An 8,620-nucleotide genomic window follows, 5' to 3' on the forward strand; every position below is an offset into this window, starting at 1 on the left:
GGGGGGGTGGAGTGACCCCACAAGACGGATGCAGAAGATAAAAATCTTACAGCTGGACCTAATAGCCCAAGCTCCTGGCACTGCTCCCACATCTTAACCTTATCTGACCTGGTGGAAAAAGGATCTGGGCAAGTTGCCCCCATAGCTTTGGGGAAACCACCCTAGATGGAGGAGTTTAATTAAACATTCCAAAACTTCCTAAAATTCCATGATGGGATCATGTCGTCCTCACCCAAAGGGCCTAGGGTTGTTTTTTTGCCACCCGGGAATATTTATTCCATCACTGTGCGCCAAGAAACTGGCTTTAAACTCCTCTTTTTCCCCATTCCTCAAAGGAGAAGCAATGTAGCTATTTAAAGAATGTAAATATATATTTTTTAATTTTTTTTAACTTTAAAATCTGTAGGGGACAAGACTAGATAGAGAGGGTAAAGTTTGATAGCTTTGATTTAACAACTTAAATTCTATTTACACTGAAAACAGTGTAGGTTGTGTGTGTGTATATGTGTGTATACATATGTTTTGCTCAATGAATGGATCTGAACTAAAATAAAGGCCTAAAGAGAATGATCCTGGAAAGTAATTTGAAGCATTTTGAAAAGAAAATTATTAGATAAGCTAAATAAGATTGAAGACATTTGTCCTTAAAAAAGGAAAATCCACGGAAGCCTCCCTAGATATGAAAAGATGGACTGAGAGTGAGGCTTTACATGTAAAACACTGACAAGATCATAGTAAAGATAGTCCAACCAGTTCTGTACAGACTCAGGGGAGGTGGATGGACTAGACACGGGCTTGTATTCTCTTAGCTAAACTTTTCATGGAGAAAAAAACATCAAAAAGAAAAGTAATCGGGGCACCTGGGTGGCTCAGTGGGCTGGGCCTCTGCCTTCAGCTGGGGTCGTGGTCTTGGGGTCCTGGGATCGAGCCTCGCGTCAGGGTCTCCATCCGGTGGGGAGTCTGCTTCCCCCTTTCTCTGCCTGATTCTACCTGCTTGTGATATCTCTCTCTCTCTCTCTGTCAAATAAATAAATAAATAAATAAATAAATAAATAAATAGAAAGAAAAGTGATCAATGAATCAGTGCCAAGTAAAAGAAATAACAATGTAGACCACTCCTATCACCGGACTCAAATAACATCCTAACAGCTCAGCAAATACCAAACTCATAAGGTCTGGCAAGCAGTACCACTGCTCTCTTGGACAAAATTGACCTTCTACCTGGACAGACAAGTAGGAAGTACATTAAGCCCATTTTAGTTAAAAGTGTTTCCTTGAACATCTTACAACTAAAACTGCTACCTGCTTTGAAACTTGAGTTTTCTGACCTCACTTGTAGACATATTCATTTACCAATTTGGGATCTGAAACCTTGGAGGCCTGATACCTAGCACCACTGATGATAGTAATTAAAGAAAACAAGTATGTTGTTCCCTATCAGATCGTGAGAAACATATTTTTTTTTAAAGATTTTATTTATTTATTTGACAGAGAGAGATCACAAGTAGGCAGAGAGGCGGCAGAGAGAGAGGAAGGGAAGCAGGCTCCCTGCTGAGCAGAGAGCCCGATGCGGGACTCGATCCCAGGACCCTGAGATCATGACCTGAGCCGAAGGCAGTGGTTTAACACACTGAGCCACCCAGGCGCCCCGAGAAACATATTTTTAAATTGCATGTTTTTCCCATTTCTCTCCAAATTACTTCTGAAAATTTGTTTTATTAAGAAATGATATATATGTATAAATATCTTTATATATCTTTAAGTAAATAATATATCTTTTTATATATCATATATAATTTTATATAATTATATCATAAACATGTGTATATATATATGTATCTTTAAAATGGGGAGATATATTGTATAGCTGCAGAAGAAAAAATTTTAAGAAGAAAAATAAAACTTCCAGGCAGAAAATGAGGCAATTTTTAAATATTACTATACAATTTATGAGTCTTTCATGAATATCAATAATCTATTCTCTTTCTGAAAGCCAAATTCAGCAAAATCTTAGACAGTTGCAATTTAATAACTACTAAATATTTTTATCTAGGTCTTTATTCCACTTAAAGAGAGTGCAAATTATCATGCCACCCAATCCATACAAATACCGAATTTGAAATACTTATAAATGAAATTGTGGTTTGCAAGTTCTTTGAAGTCTCACTCATTCCGTACATTTATGTTTGACTGGGCAGTGGACACTCAGCTAGTACTCCAGAAACCTAACTGAAATTAAATAAGCAGCCCAGGTGTGTGGCTTCACTTTATTCTTTTCTTTTTTTTTGTCCACTCGTCAGGGACTGCCCCAGGTTCTATGCTAAGTTCCGCATGTTCTACACTGAACAGTCTAATATAATCTAATAGACTATTAGACTATTACAGCTGTTGACTAAACATTTTATTGTGGAAATTAAAAATGTAAAATTAAAACTATATAATTTTACAAGTTATCAATACTGTTGCCTGCAAAAATGTGGTCTGTCTTCCCTCTGCCTCATTTACTGCTCTGTAACTCCCTTACACTTATCCACTGTCTGCACATCTGGGGTGATATCCCCTTAGCACAGGTAGACTTAAACCAATTCTTCCACTCACACTTGTCTAGTTTCTCTTATAACCACAGGCATATAATTCAAGGTTATCTGTCAGGAATGAAAGTGGCCATTTGTCCTGGAAATAGGGTCACTGGACTATGCCCTCTCCAAAAACTCAATTGTTATATAGTGGTACTAATTAGAAATTACATTGATTAATTGATTGATAGATAGAAAGACAGAAATAAGCTTTTATGGGTATAGGTTGAGCTTCCAAAAAAGGTCTGCTTTTTAAGGAAGCAGGCCACATTGTGTTCCTCAGTGTCATAACACCAGGAGCCCAGAAAGAGAAAAAGAACGGTGGGAGTAAAGCACATTGGACATGCCAATAAATGAATGATAAATTATTAAAGCATGATTGGAAATATTGCCATTTTTCATAGCTGTCACTTTAAGTATAAAAGCATCAGCACATTAAACTAGTTACTGCTTTTTCATAATTGAGACTTTAGCTTCTAGCTGTGCCCTGCAGCTTTTCATTAATCACTGGGACTGAAGTTCAAGCTCAGTGACAGCTTAGAAGGCATTAAATGGGCAAAGTATTTTCCAGGTACAGTTAGGAAAGGCCTTTTAGTCCTATAATCCAGAGCTAATTGTTTTTCAAAGTCTCTAAACACAATCTACTCCTGGCGTTTCCAAGTGACAGAATTAGCAGCAAACTGGTTTTCTTTTTATCTTCCCAGGCTTTCTCTCGCTAAAATCTATTGAGAGGCCTATTGTTAGCTGCATAAAACAGGTGCAGAATGACTGTGATATGTAAAACTGTAACTGATACTTAACCAAGGAAACATTTATTAGATTGCCTCTGAAACAATACTTCCTGAATACTTATTCTAATCATACCATTTAATTTGTCATAAAAGAAACAAGATGGCATGAAACTTTGCACACAGGCCGAGTTCACTTTTCTAATGGAAAAAAAAGACCCTATTGGATCTCTTAACAAATGCAACCGAATCTTCACCCGACATGAAGTAAGACTGCAACTTCCCACATTTACACTTGAACTCCAAGATTCCCAGCATAAGGCCCTCTGTGGCTTTGGTTTGCCAGTTTTTTTTGTGTGTGTTTTTTTTTTTTTTCTTTTCTGCAAAGTGTTGTACATCAGGTTTTAATGGATGTGCCAAAACATTCTTTCTTTTGTATAACAAATTATCAAGAGCATTGAGGCTCATTAATTATGTCATCTAATTGGATTGAGGCAGGTGCAAAATACCTCAGATGAAGTGGTCACTGGCAGGAAGGCCTAAGTGCAAGTTTTTCTATTAGAAACCAGCATGTCTCCAGACTCTTGGAATTACTTTGTACTTATTGATTAATGGCCATAATTTATTACAGTGCAGAAGATCTTGCATTGAGTTAAATGTGTGATTAATCAATTTTCCATCAAATTATGAACAGCAGACCAGTTGCCAGAAAGAAAATACCAAGTGCATTTTCCCATGGTGTAAATATATCAGGACTTCAGCTAATAACTGTCTATCACTTGCTTAATATTCCCTGTCACACTGACAAATGTCATCTCCACAAATGGGCCACAGGTAGCAATGATGGAAAGACCACCAAACATGTTTTATAGCTGCCCTTCTTATATAATGAAATACTCTTTGAATCCATCTCAAAACAATTTATTAATGCAAAATTCATTTCTGCCTTCAGCTTGAAATACATCATTGTTAAGTCAACAATATTATATTAAACTGATAACTGATACTGAGGAAAGAAAACCTTAGGCAAGAGAGAGATGAATTTTGGACCTTCTGTGTACTGGAGTTCATTTCTAGTTCCCGTCAAAAATTCAGACATGTGACTAATTGTTGTCAACTCTAATCTGCTTTGAAGGCACAGCACATGTGTGGGGTGGGGGCCGCCACAGAGACCTGCTGATGGAAGAGAACACAGTTTGTTCCAAAGGTTAATTTCTTTGGTTAAATAACAGGTACTGTGAGGGTTCACTACACTAATTGGATCCTTTGAGCAAGGGTACTTTATCTTACAACTAAAGTAGGTGGCTGCTACCTCCGAAAAAGTACAAAATGCAGATTGAAGCTGTGAGATACAAAAGCAGGACCTGAGCCGATCCCGTTTTGGGAAAACGAACTTGTATTAAAACCTGTAGAAATAAAAACTGATAAGATAAAGATTTAACTACGATAAGTACACGGCAGCACCATCAGTCACTGAGCCATCCCAACCCAGAAAGATTACAGTAATACGTAGCACTGTAAAGGAAGCTGAACCCATACTAAAGAAGTGTCAGGATGCTAGAGCAGTAGAATCACGATCATTCCTCCTCTTCCTGGAGCAGGGAGATAAATAAGCCCAGGGTATGAAGCTTGCTGTGTGGATCTCATTGGTAAGACACCAGCTCTCAATGAGGTTAGAGGCCCACCTCTGTGAGGTTAGGCTACGTTAGAGCGTTCACGCTCTCTGTATGAGGACATGAACACTTGAACAAAGTCCCTGGAAGAAGTTCTCTGAGTGGCACACCTATGAGTTTCATCCTGATATTTTAGGCACCCTGCTCTGAAGTTGGATTCCACTATACCTTATCTGAGATTAGACTGTTTTGGTCTCAAGCCCATCCCTATATATGGTGTGACTTGCACTGCCTGTCTCGAGGAGGCTTGGTTCTATTAGGGTGGTAGTCGGACCTGGTGTAAAGTTTTATGAACCACTTTCCCCATTCTCACACTCTCCTGAGCTGATGTCTCCAAACCTATTCTTCTCCAAGAGTAGTCACGTCCTCTTCTTAAATTTAGATACCCTGGTGCAAGTAGAAAGAGAACTAAAGTTACATCTAGAAGCTCTTTCTAGCCCCATTTCCATTTACTGTATGATTTGGCACATATCTCTTGGAAGTAGTTCCCCAGCCCTCTTTTTAATACCATGTAAGGGATTTATTTTAGCTGACTCTTTAATCCCAGTTCCCTCCTGTGTTGTATAGAATCTTTAAGTATGCCTGTGTTGGATGTTTTATGCTATGTATTAAAAATCTGTAATTCCTCAAGCTCAAGTCTCAATCGTTTTAACACCTATTAAATCTCTCCAGCTAAAGGGATCAAACTTCTCCTTGGAAGAAGGGGGATTAGGGTTTTCCACGTGCCTAGCAAAAGTTTATATTACACAGATCTTTCCTTAGTCCAATGGAATTTTCAAGTTGAATCTTATTCTGACACTTATCTTAATATTTTTCTTTGGTCACACCATACTTAAGGAAGGTAGACCTCAAACTTGCCACACAGGAGGAAGTTTTTGCTTCAGGGAGGTGAGCTGTCCTAAAGAACACATGACTATAGTGAAGAAATTGGACCCTCTGTGCATTGGTGGTGGAAATGTAAAATGGTGCAGCTGCTGTGGAATATTGTAAGGGGTTTCCTTAAAAAAAAAAAGGAAAAGAAAGAAAGAAAGATAGAAAGAAAGAAAGGAAGAAAGGAAGGAAACAGAATTACCATATGATCCAGCAATTCCACTTCTGGGTATAAGCCCAAAAGAATTAAAAGTAGAGACTCAGGTATTTGAATAACCATGTTCCCAGCAGCATTGTTCACAGTAGCCAAAGAAGTGAAAACAATCCGAGTGTCCACTGACAGATGAATGGGTGAACACAATGTGGTTCACACATATAGTGGAATATTATTCAGCCTTAAAAGGGAAGGAAATTCTAATCCATGCTGCAACATGATTGAACCTGGAAAATGTTATGCTAGGTGAAACAAACTACTCACAAAAGGATAAAACGGTATGATTCTATTTATATGAGGTTCGTAGGGTCATCACATTCATAGATACAGAAAGTGGAATGGTGATTGCCAAGGGTTAGGGGGAGGAGAAAATAGGGAGCTATTGCTTCATGGGTACAGAGTTTCAGTTTTGCAAGATGAAAAGAGTTCTGGAGCTGGGTAGGGATGATGGTTGCACAGCAATGTGAATGTACTTAGCACCATCGAAAGGTATACTTGAAATGGCTAAAATAAGAATTTCATGTTATGTAAATTTTAGCATCATTTAAGACAGGAAAAAGAAAAAGAACACATGTTATAATAAAGATAGGGGCAAGTAGGGAGAAAGATAACAGCTCAGAGATGGTGTTCTTAGTTTGGGGTTGAAGCCTCCCACAAATATTGTACAGACCCTGGAAAGGTATGGCCCGTCCCTTTTGTAACAGTGCAAAATGCAACTGATCTATATGTAGAGAGAGATGGAAAGTTCAATTATGTTACATGTCACTAGTTGAGTACATTTTTGCCTCTCAGCATAGCCAAACAGGTAGAAGTGTGGCTGGGATTGGAAGGCATCACGCAGCTAGCAGTCTATAAATCTGGAATATTTAATTTCTGGGTACCATGATTCTCCAGTGGTTTCAGGTTTGGAATCCGGCTCACAGATTTAAATATATGACTCCTGCTACCATACCAATGGAAAGAGGGGATGTCCCAGAGGGGCAATCGTTATTTGTGTTATGGACTGAATGTTTATGTGCTCTCTCCCCAAATTAATATGCTGAAATCCTACCCCACAATGTGATGGTATTAGGAGGTGGGGCACTTGGTAGGTATTTAGAATTGTAAGAGGTCATGAAGGTAGAGCCCTCAGGAATAGAATTAGTGAAGCTCTCATGGTTGGGATTCCTTAAGGGAGTCGCAAGAAAGCTTGCTTCCCCTCTTACCTTTCTGCCATATGAGGACATGATAAGATGGTGCCAGCTGTGCAGAGGAAGTGGTCACCCACCAGACACTGAACCTGTTGGCACCTTGATCTTGGACTTTCCAGTCTCCGGGACTGACAAATAATTTCTGCTGTTTGTAAGCAACCCATTCTATAATATTTTGTTATATAAGCCTGGACAGACTAAGAAAACTTGCCTTCAAGTGATTATGGCAGTGTTGGAACAAAAGTTAAGGGTCTCACCAGAACTTCCAGTTTTTCAATGAAAGCAAAAAACACAGACATTTATTTTTAAAAATCCAATATTTAAATACTGAAAAATAATTTTTAAAAAAGAGAAGATGCTTTGAAATACAATGCATAGTTAACAGTTTATCCCTTCTGCTTTCATGGATCAGGTCAAATCCTTTACCTAGACTATATTATTTTTCTAAACTATACTGGTTAGAAACTATCTCTCCCATCTCTGAACTCACAGATACAGTATCTGTATCTATCCATACACTCAACAGATACCTCTTTCTTTAGTGTTTCTCTGTGTGTGTGTATGTGTGTAATTTTAACTCCTATCATCCAAGCTGCTTGAGGATAGAATACAATTATTCAACCTCAACGATATCCAGGATGCTGACTATAGTACCTTATACCCATTATCTGCTAAATAAAAACTAATGTATGAATGTCTAGGTCAATGAATGTGAACTGAGCGGGTGATGACCTCAAATAAATATACTTTTAGCATTATACTAGAAGTATATTTCCAAAGTCCAAATTTGGTGGCAATATTTTCTTTTTCAATTTGTAGATTTACTTATATGCAAAGTTTACATCATCTTTTATCTCTGTATCTCTCTCCTTCTCTATTCCATGTGCTAAGGGCTAAGGTATACTGATTAATTATTTCAATCCTATTTAACTATTCATTAAGTGCCCCCAATTCTACATACTAACTAACTCAATCCTCATACAAACCCTATAATGCAGGTGCTACCATTGTCCCTAATTTCAAATGAAGAATTAGAGAGGAAAATAACTCGCCTGCAGTCACACAGAGCAGGTGATGGCACCAACACTGGGTCCTAAGCAACAGCCTCTTCACCTCATGGTGGTATCTCCAAAATGCCTAGAAGGCACTGTTTCTGGGCCTGAAAACTAAGGCAGAAAAAGGAGGGTAAAGATGTCAGTGGCTCTTACTCTTTTCAGCTGTTTCAACATTTTAAAATGTAGTTTTAGCTTTGGCTTTTGTTTGCATTTTTATTTTTATTTTCTTCCATTCTTTTATAATAAAAGAGATGTAATTGCATTTGTCAAATCAGCTTGAATTGAAGCCACAGAATGATCACCAACACAAGACT

General features: G+C 38.1%; 1 long non-coding RNA gene across 1 annotated transcript in view; it reads right to left on the minus strand.

The window, feature by feature from the left end:
• The window catches only part of LOC309858409, a 30,587-nt gene extending 22,174 nt beyond the window's left edge, over window positions 1-8,413 (minus strand). The window contains exon 1 of the long non-coding RNA XR_014308174.1: window positions 8,304-8,413. This is a non-coding gene — a long non-coding RNA (uncharacterized lncRNA). The remainder of the gene's footprint in view (window positions 1-8,303) is intronic.
• Between the last annotated feature and the right edge of the window lie 207 nt (window positions 8,414-8,620).

Source organism: Mustela nivalis, assembly GCF_964662115.1.
Source record: "Mustela nivalis genome assembly, contig: HAP1_SCAFFOLD_2326, whole genome shotgun sequence".
NCBI lineage: Eukaryota > Metazoa > Chordata > Mammalia > Carnivora > Mustelidae > Mustela > Mustela nivalis.